We start from the raw sequence: 18,281 nt of genomic DNA on the forward strand, positions 1-18,281 counted from the left end.
GTGATGTCTGCCATGTGCTTTGAGGATTTAAAACAGTGCTTGCAGAAGAACCTCCTCCAAATTTACAGTATTATTTTGTGATGGCTTTAGTCAGAAGGTACCTCATTAAGTTCAGCTGAAAGTAAACTCAGACCTAATGCACTGGGCTGCTATCTCTAATGCAGTTTACCTACAGCTTCGTGCCACTGAAGTTAAAAATAAACTGCAGTTATTCTACTTACTGAAATATCAGTTCAACATGTCATGGGGCTTATTAGCAGACTGAGAATGTTCTTCATGCCTTAATGCTAGGGCATGACTCTGATGTAAAAATGAAATTGAACTATTTAAATTGACTTGGATACTTATTAAGGAGAGGGTTTCATTTAATTCCCTTTTCTGTTTTTTCTCTCCTTTATAGTAGCAGCCATCTGGGCTTGATAGGAGGTAGGGCAACGACAAGTCTATTCTGTGAAAAACACTGTAATTTTTAAAGCACTATTGCCAAATGAGACTCAGTACACAGAGTGTGTAAGTGAAAAGTGATTTGCCTTGTAGAAAAAAAAAATGCACCCTAACTGTATGGTATAGGGATCTTACGACTCTAATTGGAAAACTCAAATTTGTAGACATTTGCAAGTTGAACAGGTGAAATTGTAACTGGTGATAACCAAGGACTAATTATCTCAGCTGGGAATTAGCCATCAGGTGTTCTGAGCCAAATAAAAGGGGAGGGGACAGTTGAAATAGAACTGTGTCCTTTTGATGTTAAAAGAACTGGGGAGCAATTTTATGTGGGATTGAAAAAAGAATTTTTTTTGTGGAAACAAATACTCTGTAGGCTAATAATGTATGTAACTACAGTGGTTCTGTTTCTTAAAGAATTTCAGAACCTGGACTGAGAGAAATTGAAGGAAATAACATTGTAGAGATGTATGATTTGGTTGCTAAAAAAATCTTCTTTGTTTGCTTGTAAGCTTTGCTAAACTGAGTGTAGGTTAGCAGTTTCTAGAACTAAAACAATTGCTTAAAATCATTTCTATCTTCCTAGATAGAAACATGCTCTGTGGTATGAATCTATGGTGAGGAAAAATTAAGTTGTTACGGATTTATAGAAAAACCAGAGATAGATTTGAGAACTAACAAGTGGAAAATACACATATACCTAGAGTTGTATATGTATGCAGGCATACCTACCACAGGTTTCAAAATTCATAATTGGATGCAATATATATAAAATGCACTCTATTAATTCCACCTTGCTTCTAACTTCCTTTATTTTAATACTTATTGTAAAACTTAAATCCTAATGAGTAGGGCTGAAACAAAATAGGGCCCTGGAGGTTAACAGAAAAAATGATAAAACAGCAAATGAGCTATAGCAAACTGATTCCTGAGTACATCACCTTTTTCCTTCTCTCTTACCATCAACACAGTTTTATTATTCCTTTATTTTCTTTTTCTGGCACAATATGTGAACAAAAGTGACAGCACGTTAAAAATAATATCAAATTCTGAAGGCAGTCAAAACCTTAAATTGGAATTTCAGTCTTTGACATTGGAAACAAACATACAAGACAATTGTTAGTATTCTGCATTGTGCAGATAAAGACTTAGACTACTGGCAAATTCTTCTGAGAGACATGCCTGATAAGATTATAAATTAGGTTCTACAGAGAAAGTGCACTTAAAGAGAGATTTAATTGTTTGCCAATAAAAATCTTATGTTGCATGGAGATTTCAGAGCTCATTTTAACAGTTGTTACTATTCAAATGCCTTGTTTTAACAGTTGAGGGTTTTGTTTGTTTGTCTTGGTTTAATGAATTTACTGTCCCAGCTCAAAACTTCACTGTTCTTCTGACTTTTGTGTCTGGTTTAAGATTTTGCTTTCTTTCACTATGTGCTTATTGCCATACAATAGAGAGAATGTTATGTGCAAGCAAACATCTTTTTGACTTGTTAGACTTAAACAAAGCATGTGTGTGAATGTCTAAAACTGGGTGCCAATGTTTGTCTGCCACTTACTGTTTGGCAACTTGTTCGTAACACGTTTGACTTCTTGTCTGTGCAGACGAGCTCTGATGTTAATTTTCAGTATGTACACAAATAATTGGCAAAATGTCCAAGTAGAAAGGTGGGTGTACATAAGAATGTATTGAATTCTCATACAGAGCGGCTTTGGCAAGATAGCACAATTTCAACTAATTCTAAACTTCAGCAAAAAAATGTGGATGAGCTTGTGTCAGATATTTGGAAAAAGTTCTGAAACATTTTTGAGTTAATGTTTGGGCAAATTTAGTAATGCATCCAGTGATCTTTAGCTATACCATTCACTTTTAACAGTATGTTTTTTAATGCTCAGTACAAAATATTTGCTAAGTTTTCCCTACCTGAAGTAACAGTTGGCAACATATACGTGATCTTCAGAATGCATGAACGAATAAGCACAGGAAACACAAGTGCCCCTTTCTTGGAGATTAACATAAGGGACTTGTCTGAATCTTATTAAAGCAGTGAAACTGCTGACAGATCTTTTTATCAGGCCAACTGTGAATGCCAATTCCTTAGGGCTCATATAACACAGGCAGCTATCAATTTAGCTCATAAATATAATTTCCATATACATTCACCGATCAGCATTGGTAATCCATTGTAACCTCTGTGTCTGTAAAGTCACAGTGAATGACAAGGTGGGTTTCTGCTAAGACATTAGCCAGAGTCTCTTCACATTGTCACTTCAGCCTTACAGTTTCTACGTATTTAACCTTCTGTTTCTAACAAACATCGTCCTTTGCATGAGAGGGCTTTAGGACATGCACTTTTTTTTTGCTGACACACTTGTGCTGTGCTTTATTTATGCATCATCAAAGTATGGCGCTGCCCAAAAGGTGAATGACCTCTCTCCCCTTTAACTCATTTCCTGAGTAGACCAATATCATCTAACTTCAAACTCTGACAAATGTAAATTGAGGTCTGGGAAATTAGAAAAGTGCTGAACTAGAGTATTCAGAAAAGTGTGACATTCTCTTGTTGTGAATAACAATCTAATATCATTTCTCCTATAATGAGAAACTTGGATGTTGGATATGTTTTACCTATTTGTGATGTACATAGTAAAACCTTTCTAATGCTCTTAATGCATGGAGAAGTTGCACACCCTGAACTCTATTAATGCTACTTCTGTAAATCCCAAAGTAGTGAGAATAGACTGTTTGCAAGGTTAAACTGCTGATCAGAATATTCTTTTGAAGTTTCTTGCTGTTGCTCATAGTATAAACTACTTAGGTGGTGGCCATGTAGTTACTGAGATGCTGCATTCCAAACTACATTTTCAGAGTTGGAAAACAGAAGTAGAAGCTTCTCAAAAAGAAGCTTATTTTAAAAAGAGTCTTCTAGAACCTTCAAATACACCAATTTCTTTCTGAGTTGGTAGATTTGTAGGAAAGAATGAGAGGGCAGCTGTGCCTTAGATCCATTTCAGAGGATTCCTAACAACTTTTCAAATAGTTTTTCCTGTTGATTGTATACATACGTGTGCCTTGATCATTGAGGAAGTGGCTTTATATTTGATTTTTTAATTTATCATATATTTTGCAAGCATGCTCTGTAATGGTTGCAATTAGCTCAAGCTGAGCGGAAAAGTGAAATGGATGTTAAAGAAACCATTCTCAGATTTTTTCTACTCCACTTTGCCTGAAAATGGACTGACTTTCACTTGAGTTTATTGGAGATTACTAAGATATAATGAAATTTAAGTTTGGTTTATTGACAGCTTAAAACAGAAAAACACAAAAGAAACAAAATTATTTTGGTTTTATTTCTTATATCTGCACACTTCTGGTACAGAGCTGATTAGTGCTATGCTCACACAAGCTAAACTTGCTGATAGAGCAGTCTCTTGTTTACTATAAGAAAGGCAATTGTCCATAACACGTAGATTAAGTAATTAAACACCCAGTACATGGTTCTGATTCTGGGAATACTTAAGCATGTCTGTAATTTGGCATGCACGAGAAATCCTCCCAACTCTAAAGATACTACCCCCATGAGTACAGTTACATCTGGGAGATGTTTTGAAATGCATCCATTTAAAAGAATGAGGTGGATTTGCAAAGAAGTGGAATTGCCCATACGCAATATGTCTGCAGAGCCACGGACTGTTTGAAACTGTCATTCACTCATCTACACACTTTCTTCTTTTCTCGTAGCCAGGTGGTTTCCATTTGGCCTTCCATAGCATCCCATCGGTGGTTTGTGCTAGACAGGGTTGCAGGTGACTCAACACAATAGTGTTGTAACATGTGCTGTATCATCTTTTGATGCTCTGGATTTTGGTGTTCAATGGGAAACAACAATAAATTCACGGAGCTTTACAGTCTCTGCCAAATGTGACATCTTTCAGAGTATAACATGCTGAAAAGCTTGCAAAATCTGTGCCAACTGCATGATTTAGCTGCTATAAAATCCCTCTGAATCAAAACCATTTTGAAATAAAGAAGAACCAGCCTGAGAATTTCATTGCACTGTTGGATATCCACTCAAAGATCAATCACCTGTCCTCATTCTGTATTCCTGATGTATTTTCCAGCTTAATCTTTTCTGCAGCTTACCTATTTCATTAAGGCTGGAATTTTAAAAGACTAGCAATCACATGCAGAGGCAGAGAGTGAAGAGTGAGAAGTGTTGAATCTGGAAAAGGCAATCTCTTTCTTTTCTTGTTTCTGTGAGACTTTATAATACATAGATATACTGAATTCAAGCATTCTGTGGTTTGGCATCCTAATGTTCCTGAATTCCATCCTGCTCTGAGACTAGTTTGATGTAGAAAAATACGGTTAGCTGTGAGAGAACAAGTTAGTTTTCCTTGATTCTCTGGAGTTTTCTCTTCCATATACCATTTATATAGCACTCCTCATTGTAACACCTGTGTATGTCAGAGTGATCCATTGCTAAGACCTCTTAATCGTGTTGTCTTGCTCTGTAGCCACTGGGGAAAGAAAGAGTATGACTTAGTTCAAAATAGCGTGGCTTAGTTTGGTTTGATTTGTGTTTGTTCCTAGTTATTATAAATAAATATACTGCTATATGTTTGTTGAATGAGGCGATGTCAAGGAAATGTAGTTTGTATCAAAAGAAAGTAATGGTGAGAGCAATGGTGGTATAAATTATCTGTGAGAGGCCAGGTAGCCTCTCTAAAAAGAGAGAAAGAAAGAAACTTATTTTGCAAAGAGCCAGAAGGAAAAAGGTGTTGCATGGGCTCTCTGGGGCTTCCTGAATTTCAGATCATGTACACACTGAAAAGAGGCAGGAGATCTCAGGGGAGAGGAAAGGGGAGCTCTCGGAAGGGACTGAGAAACTGGAGGCATGGGGGTCTCTAGATCTCTAACATTTCTTCAGCAAGTGAATGAAGCAAGATATGGTGTGGATCAAGGACATTAATTCTCTGCCTCTGCTCAGACATGGCAGATATGTGTGTCCCATTGGGATATGGCTAAAAAAAATATCTAAATTACAAAGAAACACTACCTGTGCGAATTAATTCATCAATGTGGTATCAAGAAAGGACTTAGTGTATAGGAAAGATGCTTGTCTGTTACACAGTTGCACTGAAAGGGTGTTTCAACAGCACAGTGACGCATAATATTCGAGTCATGCAAAAGCATTATATTTGTTATATTAATTTGTTGGTTCACTCTGTGAAACGTTTGTAAAAAGCCAGTCTGGAACAGGCTATTAAAATGATAAATTATCATTGCAACGTCTGATCAAAAATTCAGTAAGTTAATTAATGCTTCTTTGTTCTAATAGCTTATATAATGAGAGGGAAGTTTGCTAAATTAAGCATAGTAAAAAAAATTGGTCACCAATTTCATGTAGGTTAGGTTCATGTATTCAGAAGCTGTTAGGAGATCTAATAACATGGAAAAGTACCTGTGTAGATTGTTTGTGTGCATGTTCGTATGTGTGCGTGAAATTCTGATGTAAGTCTTCTGAGGTACTATGACTGTGATTTTGTCTGCTAGCAGTAGTTACCTGAATTATTTGTCATCACCTGTTTAGAATATTTGATTGCAAATTTACATAGAAAAGGCAACAGCCTATAATGAGAGTATAAATCACCTTGGAATAGTGCCTTGACTAGAATGAAAGTGAATATCCCCTTGTTTTCAACCTGAGAGCATACCAACAGTGGTGCATATTTAATTGTAGGCCGTGTAATTAAAATCAATTTGAAGAACTAATGTTCCAGCAAGTAGAATAATGCCTTGAGAGAGAATTATGGAGAAAACATTTTCTTCTTCTTCATGATGAAGTGTTTCATTTTGACTTCCCACTTTTTCTAAAATTTTCCTAAGTCTGTCATGAGTCTTTCTGAAGAACTAATGACCGTTCCTTTCCTCTTTATTAAACATATGTTCTGTTTAAAGCATAAGGTGTTGTCTCCCTTAAGGCCACAGCAGAGAGAAAACATAAGTGAGATCAGTTAATGGCAATAGATATCTACTCAGAAGTATTTATTATAAAAAGCCAGGGATGCATTTCTATTGATATGGATGCAACAATAAACACCATTTGGAAAACACTGTCAAGGGCAGGCTGTTAGCTTTATCCTTGTGCACCTCCTGCAACATCAGTACAAATCTGCTTTCCACTGAAGTGAGGGGAGAAGGAGTTGACATCAAGCATAGTCTGAGGGTAAGCCTTTGCTTCCAGTAAGTTTGATCTCCTGACATACAGCTTCCGTGGAAAGACTCACTGGCTAAAATGTCGTGGTACAAACGATGAGAATGTCACGCGTTTTTGGGGTTGGTAAGAGGGAAAGAAAGAAACTTGTTACTAGCATTTTAGTTGATGTTTCAGAAATGACTTTCACTTGCTTCCCACAGAATCTGCAAAAGTTTGTTGCAATACAGCTCATTACCGGATGTCTGGCAGGTTTTTGTGTTTGTTAATTTGGCTTCATTGCTACAGTTCAGCCTCGGGGCTAAAGCAAACCATGTAAGTGGTTTAGGTACAGAGCTTTTAGAAATCTGAACACCAAAGCAACACTTAACTTCAAAAAGAAGAGTAAGTGTGCAGCTACTCATAAATAACAATTCATTGACTAATTGAAACACATTATGGTCAAAATTTAGGCTGCATATCTAATTTGCTCTGATTTGTAGCGTCATTCTGCTTTTATTTGTGTTGTTTTAATTACAAGAAAACATATGTATAAAGAAAATGCATAAGTTCTTCATTTAATCAAATCCGTCAGAAAATTCAGTGAAATATTTAGCAAGATTCATTACAAGGAGCTCTGGCTGGGTTTGCCTCTGCATTTCCTCACGGGGATCTTCCCGAGGCTGAGGCTGCTGCTGCTGCTCTGTGTGGGTGGATGAGGGACTGCAGATTGGACTTTTATTCCTTACTCCTTACAATTTTGTCCAACTCTTAAACATTTTTAAAATGCCTCCCTTTTGCTCTTATTGAACTGTTTTCCAGGTTACTGTACTCCACTGGCACAGACTTTTCTAGCTCTCTTTTTCATTTGCATTAGCTCCATCCCTCGATGAAGTCGCAGTGGTGTTGCTGTGCAGGGCTATGCAGAGCCTGCCATGGCAGGTGGTGCACCAAGAGGGCAAAGGAACACAGTGTGGGTTTGGGAGCAGGCTTGTCAGTCACAAACAGAGGGCGAAGGGGAGCAGGGAGAGCATCCCTCTGAATATGTAGGATGGCAAAGGCTATAGACATCTCTCCTTTGGTTTCTGATCTACTGGCTGAGGCTTTTAGATGTAGAGTTGCTCTGAGTTCAAACCAAAAACTGTTATTTTCTTCAGATTTGAAACCTGCAAGGCTCTGGTGAGAAGCAAATCCAAGCAGTTTTGGTGAAGGCTGAGCTTCTATTAAACCTCCCTTCTCTAGTGAAGAGGGTTGTGAGGAAAAATAAAGTGAAAGCCTTCACCAGCTGCCTTAGTGGATCAGTTGTTAAAGGCTTCCCTGTGGCCATTGTGGCTTTGTGTGTTGAACAATTTCATGCAGTGGAATTAATGCTGCTGGTTTTAGCTTATCAGTCTTAACAATTTCATAAGATCAGTTTTCTTACAGCAGGTAACTTTTTCTACCGGGTTTGGAATAGGTCTCAATCCAGATGCAGTAGTGCTGCTTGTTTCTAGCATTGCTAAGGATTTTGTCTCATCTGTATTTTTTTTTCTTGTGCAGCATTTCCTTACAGAACAATTTTAAATCTCTCTTTACAGATTTCTTTCTCCCTCATTTTCCTCCTCTAATAAAAAAAAAAAAAAAAAAGGTACATTTTGTTCCGTCTCTTAATGGCTGTTTTTAGTCTGAGTATTTACGGCCTTTACAGGAGCAGAGTTAATGCTATATGATGTCAATATTCTTCCAACATAGTTATGCAGCTGCCTTACATTTATGACCTTTTCCCCCCATAATTAGTTCCAGCTGAAATTAGATTCAGTGAGAGCATAGCTCCAATTACAGCCAAATCTGAATAAAACTGATTCCACTGTGGTTGTCTGGAGGAGAAAAAAAAGAAAAAGAAAAAAGAAAAAACCCTTTCCAGTTTCAATGTAAGTAACTAAGTCTCACATCTCGGCAGTATATCTGCACTTAATAAAAGTGAAAAGGGCTTAAGGGCCAGCCCTGTAGAGAGCCAAAAATTCTCAGCACTGCCAACCACACTGAGCAAAAATCCCTTCAGTTCTTCATGCAACCTCTTGCCTGTTGTTCGTCCAGGCTTACCCATGCCTTAATATACATTGCTCTGCATCTCCTTTAGCTGAGGTAGGCAGAAGATGTTGTGCAGCACCTGCATTTGTGCAAAAGATTTTTTCTTCAATACGTGAAGTAACTCGGGACTGGATTCACAGTCCATATCCATGGTGCCTGGAGTTCCTGGTGAAGGTGGATTTTTGATGCACATGGTGAAGAAACAGAGAACATAGTAGCTCTCTGAACTTCCTTCCTTCCTTTGTGAAGAAGCAAGATATGTGGGGGCAAGAATAAAAATATAAGCTACAGAATCCCGCAATATAAGCATAGCCAGTGGGATTTTGTCTCCTAACAACCCAGGAGACCTGGATATTAGACTTTGAATGCAGACATGCCAGGGTGTCCAGCACAACTATCATACAAATAGTAGAGTCTTCAGATCTGTAACATAAGCTTCCCAAGTGCAGACAGCCAGAAAGAATTATGTGAGAAATGCAAGGAGTTGCTTTGAATTCAGAGCTGTGTTTTGTATTAGCCAATTGCATCAAAAACAGCATGAAGCCTTTTTGCTATTATCTGAGATATTTAACTGGGATTAAATGTTTGTTTACCTCATATGTGTTTGCAGCAAAGTTTATACTTTTATCACCTCCAGATTGGATTACTGTAATCCTTTATTTGCACATTATCCTCAGCTTTTTTTTTTTTTTTTTTTTTTTTTTTTTTTTTTTTGGCAGCTGGATCAGCTCAGAAAACCAAAAATTGATTTCTGGCACCCGGAGGAGTAAATTACCTCTTATCTGCTCTGAAATCATTGTCATATTGGGTTCTGATTCCAATCCAAATTGATCTTCAAATTAGATTTTGGATCGATAATAGCCTTATAATGGAATGACACTGTTAAGGTTCCTACCAGCTGCTGTGACCCATAGAAACTGATGAAAGAATCTCATCATAGTGTATAATCTTAGAAAAATTAATGCACATCCAGTTCCATTAACTCGCTGCTACCTTTTCCATCAGGGCAGTAATGTGCATAGGGTCAGTACTGCCTTTAGCTACATTCGCACAGCCAATTCTCCAGTTCAGCTGTGGCTTCCTGGTCGTATCCAGAAAGCTTCACAGGTTTTGGCAAGGGATAAATGTTGTGTTTGTAATCCTGAGCCTTCAATTCCAATTAAGTGCCTTCTGAGATGTAGCAAAATGGCCCTGCAACATCAACTGAAATGAATCTAGGGATTAATTAAATTTTTACATTAAAAAGTGACAATTTAAGTGGTAGCGATAAATATTTTAGTGAAGGGAAATAAAATCCAGACTCTCCAAAGCCCTTCCAAGAAGCAGGAATTGTTACAAAGATGCAATTTCCCTCCAAGCTTTTCCAAACACTTAGCATTTCAGGAGTGATTTATCAGGAAATATGTGTGGGTTATTTTGAGGCTGTTATGATTATACCATTTGATGAAATTTTTTTTTCATTTCTTTTCTGCACTGAAGACTTTAAAGTGAGAGAGACAGTCTAGAGATAGCCTGTGATTTGTTTAATTAACTTGCTTTCTTTTTATGGATGGTTGCTTGCAAGGCTGCTCTTTCACTTGGTGATTGTTTTTGTTATTAATGATTTCAGACAGAGCTCTTCATGTATCAAATGCAAGATTTTTCAAAGCTGGCGAATGAACCACACCAGAGTTTCCTCCTCATTCCTCCTTCTTTTTTTTTTGTACAGCTTATGTTTCTTTTCTCTGGTGCTACTCTCCATCCTCTGCTGTGGTTGTTATTAGCACTTTGGGTTAAAAAAATTCAAGAATTCAAAGCTTTTCACTTCAAACTTGCAAGAGGATATTTGTTTTGTAAAGGTGTCAAGAAACATTTCATGTTTTTAAAATTTATGTTCATATAATATTATTCCTGTCATATAATAATAATGTTCCTGGTCTCAAATAAGATGGAGGGGCAACACATTTTATTGTCTTCTGTTCTCATGTGATACAGGAAGTATTACCTCTGAGGTTTTTCCTGTTATATCATTGTAGGAAAGTCTCTATGATATGCAGGATAGGAGAATAGAAAAAGGTAAGAGGGAAGAAGGAAAGGGACTGTTTGGTTTTGATGTGACTTAGAGGACCAGAGGGGTTTCAATTATTCATTAATACTGGTCAACAACTGATAAATGTGTGAAATAAATGTTTTGTCCCTCCCACATGTATTTTCATTTCTTTTTTTTACCGAGAGTAACTGAAAACAATTCTTCAAGTGAGCCCCTCCTGTTAGAGCCATGCTGTGAAGGACCAAGACCCTTTCTGATGGCCTCTTTTTAGCTTCTGTCCATAGTTACTTACACAGCCACTTTTGTCTGACTTAAATCCATGCCACAACTGAAAGAGATAATCTAACCATTTCCTTCCTCATTCCTCTCATTCTCAGAGGCTTTTCTTCTGCTGGAATTAATTAATTATTGCAGCCATATCACGGTTCAAATAAAAGATATCTTTTATTTTCAGAAAAATCAACTCCTTAATCTGGCCCAGGTCTGTGTGAGCGCTTACGTGGTACTATTGAGAAGAAGGAACAAGAAGATGAATGAGGCAGGACTGCATCTTTAATGGTAAGTAAACTTCTATGGAAGTAGACATGATATATCTGAAGTTTAGATTTCTCCTACTGAATGAAGGCAAAGATGAAGGAAGTACTGTTTGTACATACCACAGTATGCACAAGACCAGAAGGCACTGATGGCAACAGTAGTTAGTGTAAGAGGAAATGGTATTTTAAGACCAGTACAGCTTGTTAGAATCACGGTAGGAATATTTCACATTAGCCTCTCTTTGGAGCAAAGTACTGTATTCTTAAATATTTACTTCCCTCTCAGCTTTATAGGAGCTTGTGTCAGTAAGATCTTAGGATCTCTGTGTGCAATGCATGCTGAGTCCTATTTTCTTCTACCATCATGCCTCTGAGTATTTTAACCACTGCATTTATCTCTTCTGCTAAAAGTCTTTCCCTTTATCTTGTTAACTTGGTATGTATGGGTTTCAATTTTCAGGCTAAAGGAGGGAAAGAAAATACAAAACTGAGAGCATAGGGACCATTCCAGGAAAATAGGAATGGTCAGCTGTTTTTATCTTTCCTTTCTGAAGGGAATGAGGTAAAAGATTTCTGACAAGAATCCTTAATAGTAAAAGTTTGTTTTAAAACCACATCAAATTGTGCAGCTCTCTTGAGAAGTTAAGTCTCTTATCTCTTCTCATATGGCTGAATCATTCTGTTGTGTCTCTAGATTCTGGGCTTAAACATTTCTTTATTACATGAATGTGGAAGAGCTGAATCTCTGCTGGTTTCTCTTTGAAATGCATTATAAAATCTTATGTAAATTTGTGAATGTTCCTTGCATTTACAGGGAGCCAGGGTCCCATTAAAATAAATAGAATACCCCAATAACTGTTGTACTGACACTCCAAACATCTGTTCCGTGATGTATTGTAGAGCTTGTGCTGGGGAGTTATTTAATAAAAGTGTCTTGAATATGGAGACAAGCATAGAGGATGAAAGTAATATTATTTTAGAGGCATCTAGAAGCCTTACATTCCTCGCTGCTGTTGGTAAGGAGGACTAAATTGTCTGAAATAGTAAAGAAGATAACAAGAATAAACTGGGACTGAAAACAGAGAATCTGGGGATTTGTGCTCAGGCAGTAATTTGAGGCAAAATTTCTGGGACACAAAATTTCACAAGAATACAATGATTGAGGAAAGATTAAGGAAACTTTATTTTCAATATGCATATATAATGGATTTTAATGGGACAAATGTCCAGTGACTGGACCAATAACATTTCACAATCCAGAAGAACTTAGAAACCACTAAGCTATTATGTATTATTATCATATTTCAGCACTAATTTTTGTGTTACTTCATTGACAACTGCAGTGAAATGAAATGCATCTTAAGGATGACTACTGGACTAACTTACTGTGGGGAAGGATCAGTGGAAAATTCTTGTCTGCTCTATATTGTTTTCTGATTTTGAAGTATTTTAATGGAATCAATGCAAAATGTAAACGTGAAGATCATTTCTTACTTTCATTCACTACAAAAGACACAGCTGCCACACACTAGTCTGTCAGTGGATTAAGTGTAACATACTGCATCTATGAAACACAGAGAAAATCAAGTTCCTAAAAGTCCCTGACAGTCAGAGTGCTATGTATTTCAGGTGTTCAATGACTGTGTGAATAAGTATGGAGTATGGAGAGTATGAGTGTGGGATCAGGGGAAAGGGTTCTTAGAGCCTACCACCTCTTCTGAGTAGAAAAAGGAAGACCTACTTTTTAAGTTAACCTCCTCTCTATATACCTGTATGTACTTTCTATATACCTGTATATAACTCTCTATATATGCTCTCTCTCTGAGTCTTTCCTCTACCCTGCAAGTGACCCATCTGTTTTCCACATTTATCCTATTATCTTGAAAACTCCAAAGTAAACCAGTCTGCCAAAGTCTCAAGTAGAACACACCCACAAATTCTTGCAGTTCCTAATAGTTTGGTCTGTGCCAACTTTTCACAAAATCTGGTTAATTTTATCTGCTATACAGTCAGATTTCTGTTATAGCTTGGGTCTAGTTTGAGCAGTGAAATCCCACCACATTCATTTTATGTTCTAACTTTGTAAAAGTATTTTGTTGCTAAATTCTAGGAATTCAATAAAATAATTATTTTGGTTGTGATTGCCTAAATTGAAGTATTTGAGGGAATGTTTTCAGATAAATAGTAGGAGAGACATATTTAATGATGTTTCATTTCCTTTGAGTATTGCTTGCCAATGAGGTGGTGAGGGTATTCTGTTTCATTGTTTGTAGAGTAGAAGAGTATAATTTTCCATTTTGAAATTGCTTTTTATTTTGTATGTCAGTTTAATAAATCATTAGTTCAAATTGAAGACAAACTTATTCAGAAATCAATGGATTTCTTTCATTTTTTAAATTTTTAAAATTATGATTTACATTAGAAGGAAATAGAAATCATATGCTGGAAAGCATGCCCAGTTCACAGCAGTGAACATCTGTGAATGTAGTAGGTGTTGTTTTTTTTTTAAAGTAGGTTGTGAACTTGCTGTATTATTCAACTTTGTTCCAACTGTCTTGGTTCAGTTTTTGTTTATTTTTGGCCAGACCACTGTGCATAAATATGCTTAGGTACAGCATGAACTAACTTAAACCTGTCCACAGCATATTTTGTCCAGCACTTATGTAATCTCTTTCTGAGAACGTGTAAAGAAAACATAAATATGGACTTCTTTTATAGCTGGCAAGATCAAATATACATTTTGTTTACTTCCATAGTTCTTAATATCATGGTGTTTCGTTGTTGTTTTTTTTTTTGTTTTTTGTTATTTTGCTGAATTACAGCCTGTTATTAATGTATGTATTATAGAGAACAGGGAGAAACAGGAACAAAGTACAGATGCGTGGCCTTGGGCTTTCAAATCAAGCTCATGGTAAACTCAAGAACATCTGGATATTTGTAAATAATCCATGGCAACATACCTTAGTAACAAAACTGAGCTTTGTCCACTATGTTTTCTGCAGTATGTGATTCCAAATGTGTCACCTTAATATCATTCTGAACACTATTAGAAAGAAAACTTGAACTGATGCCTAAAGTACACAAAGTTCTTTCACTTGTAATTTTCCTTACAAAATGTATTAACTGCCTTTGTTTTCATAAAAGCAATACTGAAAGGTTATATACAGTTCTGTGTTCCTGAGAGTCAGAACGGAAAGAAAAAAGTCTAATCATTGTAATTATATGACTGAAAAAGAGAAGTCTGGCGTATTAAGGGACTTAAAAGGAGGGAAGAAAATGCCATGCAGAGCAGAAATTTGTTCTTCAGATTCAGAAGTAGGCTTAAAAGGAGGCTGCAATAAAAATGGAGGGGAATCAGAAAGTAACTTAATAGTTTATAATTATGCTTGCTAGTTGATCAACTTTGTATTTCTTCTATGATTCAATGAATCATGCAGTGAAAAGAAAATGTATGGTTGGAATAAATATCCCCTTTTACACAGATAAAGGACAGGGGTAAGCAAGAACTTCACTTTAACGCATGAAGACGTTATAAAAATTCTGTGGAATTATTAGCTTTGCTTCACCAATAATTCGATTACTGTCTCAGTGGCTGTTAGTAAAATGAAGCTTTAAAATCAAGATGCTAAACTGTAAATTGCATTTTTGAATCATCCATTTGAATCAATTATGCTTTTATAAAAAAGTCCATAAATAACATACAAGATTGCCATATGTGTGTATTTGTTAAAAATATGCTTGAATTTTTATGTATTTAGTACTGAAGAACTGTGTGCTAATCATTGCTTTTGACAAATCTGTGTTTTTGAAAAGGAAAAAAAAAAAAAAAGTCTGGGGAAAAATAAAGAAAAAATGTCCAGAATTGAGAACTGGATGACTTTGCCATAAAGAGAGTTTATGATAAGCCCAACCCAGAAACTAACCAGAAACTTACTATGAACTTGGAAGACCTTTTCCTTCGACAGAAAATTAAATCTCAAATATTTTTTCTGCCTGTTTCCAAAAACACAATTTAGAATGATACAAATCTGTGCTAAAGTAGGATGTTTAATTTTTTTTTTTAAATGAGAGTTCTAAACACCATCAGCTCAGGGCTTGCAAAACATGATATGGTCAATGAAATTATTTAGTTCCCATCTTAATTCATGTGCTACAGCAAATGTACCATGAAGTAAAGAAGATCTTTATGCGAAAGTATGAAAATATTGTAGGTTTTTTATACATTTATCTGGCTTAAAGCTGAACTGGCTATTGATATCTTTGTTGTGCTAATAAAATAATATTCTGAAAGAAATACTGGAAATATAGATTACATTTTGGATAATCCAGGTGTTTAAGGTGTATGAATCTGTAGGTGTGCTATGGGCTTGCACTTGTATGATCACAGATAAATTTAGTTAGGGAGGACTGAGAATTCTACTGTATGAAGTTATCAGCTGTTTCCTAAAACAGGAGTGTGTTTGTAGTGTTGCACAGCTAGTATGTCTTAATACTGAGCAAGATAAATCATAACTGAACTGATGGTGAAGGCAGGGGGTGCTCCATGAATAAAAACAGCAAAATGTGTATGTAAGCCTTTCATTAACTTTTTAAGAATTAGCATGCTAACAAATTTCTGCTTAAAATCATAATTGTAGGAAAGGTGAAGAATGTAGGAGTGTGTGGAGAGAAGAGATTTGTTCACTGAGATGTTTAAGTATAACTAGTTTTGATGACCTTGAAATTTACTGACACAGAGCTTGAGTTATTCTAATGTAGGACAGAATAGAGTTTTAAAATGCCAAAGCAAGGACCTACTAATTGAACCCAAAGATATATTGCTTAGCTAAATGGATACAAATCTATGCTATGTCAGCAGAAATATATTTTCATTGTTTGGGGAGCAGAATCCAAAAATTAGCAAATCAGAATTGGAAATTTAAGTTTAGATGTTAGGAAGAAATTCTTCACTCAGAGGGTTGTGAGGCATTGGTACAGGCTGCCCAGAGAAGCTGTGGATGCCCATTCCTGGAGGCATTAATGGCCAAACTTGGTGGGTTCTTGTGCAGTCTGATCAAGTGGTTGACTACCCTGCCGAAGGCAGGAACTAGATGATCTTAAAGGTCCCTTCCAATTCAAGCCATTCTATGATTATAAAGTGTTGTCATCTTCAGTTACATCACAGAATAAATAATAAAAGGCTCATCACTTTAAAAAAGCATCCAACGTACTCATTCACAAGCAAGCTGTAGGCTTTCCCCAAAGAATTTGAATGTACACATCTGTAAAAATTGAAACCTATCTACTGCTTGTTCACTAACAAAAATGGATTAGATTGTCAAATGAAGTTCTTCAATGAAGTTATCTTAGTTTTTCCAGAATCAGGAGTACCCTATCACTTTCAAGATTGTCTTCAGACCTACATTTGGCGTACATACTTCCCAAAACTTCTGCAGCAACATCAGTTTAGCAAAAAGTTCAAAATTTTGCTGCCAAAGGGAATTTTACACAATGATAAGTTTCAGCCATGTGTGTGGCTGGTAGAAGTACATACACATACCTTTATGAATGCAAAATTAGATCAAATAATTGTTCTGAATTTTATTATATATTTTAATGTTACTGGTATCATAAGTTTTCCTTGTTAGTCATTTTCTACCTGACTTCCTGCAGCTTTCTCACAAATGCATATCTATTGACAGTTATATTTGCTTTTAACTAGAGTAAAGAAAAAAGAAAAAATCCACATGAAAACTTATCATTAAAGCATTTTTAAAGTTTCTGTTAATGAATTGCATTGGTCATGCAGGCAAGTTAAAAGAGAAGTTGGTAAACTTCCTTAAATTACTGCTAATGTTGCTAAATTGACTAACTGTTGGTGGTTAATCATGTTGATAGCAAGACCACTCTAGATGTCAAAATAAGATCTTTAGTATCAATACTGGTATTGGTAATAGTGCTTTCTTTGTTAATGATCTTTGGGTTCTTTCACTGAAATAAGGAATGGAAGAGAAATGTCAAGTTCTGTCAATGACCTACTAGCTTGACACATAACACATCTCCAGCCTTGTTACTTGCACTTTCAAATCCTTCCTTGTTTGCTTTCAGACTATGTATTTTCTTCATACCCCAGTGGCAGGATGACCAAAACAGTTTTACACTTTCGTGTCTTTCATTCTATCGAAGTCCCAAATTAAAATGCTTACCATACTGTTCATGTCATAGAAGGCTAAGCCAGAAGACATGTTTTAGAGTAAGTGCTCTCTAATTTCAAAAGCTGTCACGTTCTGCTCATGAAGGGAGGGAGAGGTGACCAAATTCATAAATCTCTCCTGTTAAATTAAGGTGAAACTGACACTCAAGGTCCAAACACAATCATCAATTTTAATGAGAATTTCTGTACTACAATTATCTTAAAAGTATTGGCACTCTTACAGTTGTATCTACCTAAGCCGTGCAGGTAAACTATATGACTTTATAAGAAATCAAAATGAGCTGTGCGTTACTTAACAACTTTATGAGAGAAAAAGAAAGAATGAGAGATTTAGAGATAGACCAGAATCAGATCACTGGTTTGGTTTCCAGCACTGGTTCACTCAGTGGGGATTCTTGGTCTGTGAGAGCGCTGAATCAAAAGTTTCAAAGTCTTAAAGCCCCTACCAAGCTTCTCTAGAGCATACTTTTATGCCCCCTAGAAGCAAGTCTGTTCGTCAACAAGTTTGCAGTCAACAAGTTTGCAGTCAAAACTTCTGCACCAAGAAGGGGAGTTTTGGACAGAGCAGTACCATCCCATCTCTTCAGGGCTCCCTCCTTCAACCACTTCTTAAACCTTCTTAAACCTGTTGTAATGGCACTGGTCTTATCTTACAAGTGTTTGAGAGAATTCCAGCTATACCACAGATAGTGTTTTTCATTGGTCTGCTGCAGTAGCAAAAGAGATTTATCAAAATTGCTTTTCATTTGACCCAGCTTATTTGTGCGTTTGGAAAGAAATGTACTTTTGAAGTCTTGACTTCAACCTAGG

At 36.3% G+C, this 18,281-nt stretch overlaps 1 long non-coding RNA gene across 5 annotated transcripts in view; it reads left to right on the forward strand.

Moving 5' to 3' along the window:
- Positions 1–18,281, forward strand: part of LOC149916170 (uncharacterized) — a 201,436-nt gene that overhangs the window by 45,661 nt on the left and 137,494 nt on the right. For all 5 annotated transcript variants that reach the window (XR_016470602.1, XR_016470603.1, XR_016470604.1 and 2 more), the window contains exon 3: positions 11,197–11,300. This is a non-coding gene — a long non-coding RNA (uncharacterized LOC149916170). The remainder of the gene's footprint in view (positions 1–11,196; positions 11,301–18,281) is intronic.

The sequence above is a fragment of the Phasianus colchicus genome, chromosome 13, assembly GCF_987193195.1.
Source record: "Phasianus colchicus chromosome 13, bPhaCol1.hap1.1, whole genome shotgun sequence".
In the NCBI taxonomy this organism is placed as follows: Eukaryota; Metazoa; Chordata; class Aves; order Galliformes; family Phasianidae; genus Phasianus; species Phasianus colchicus.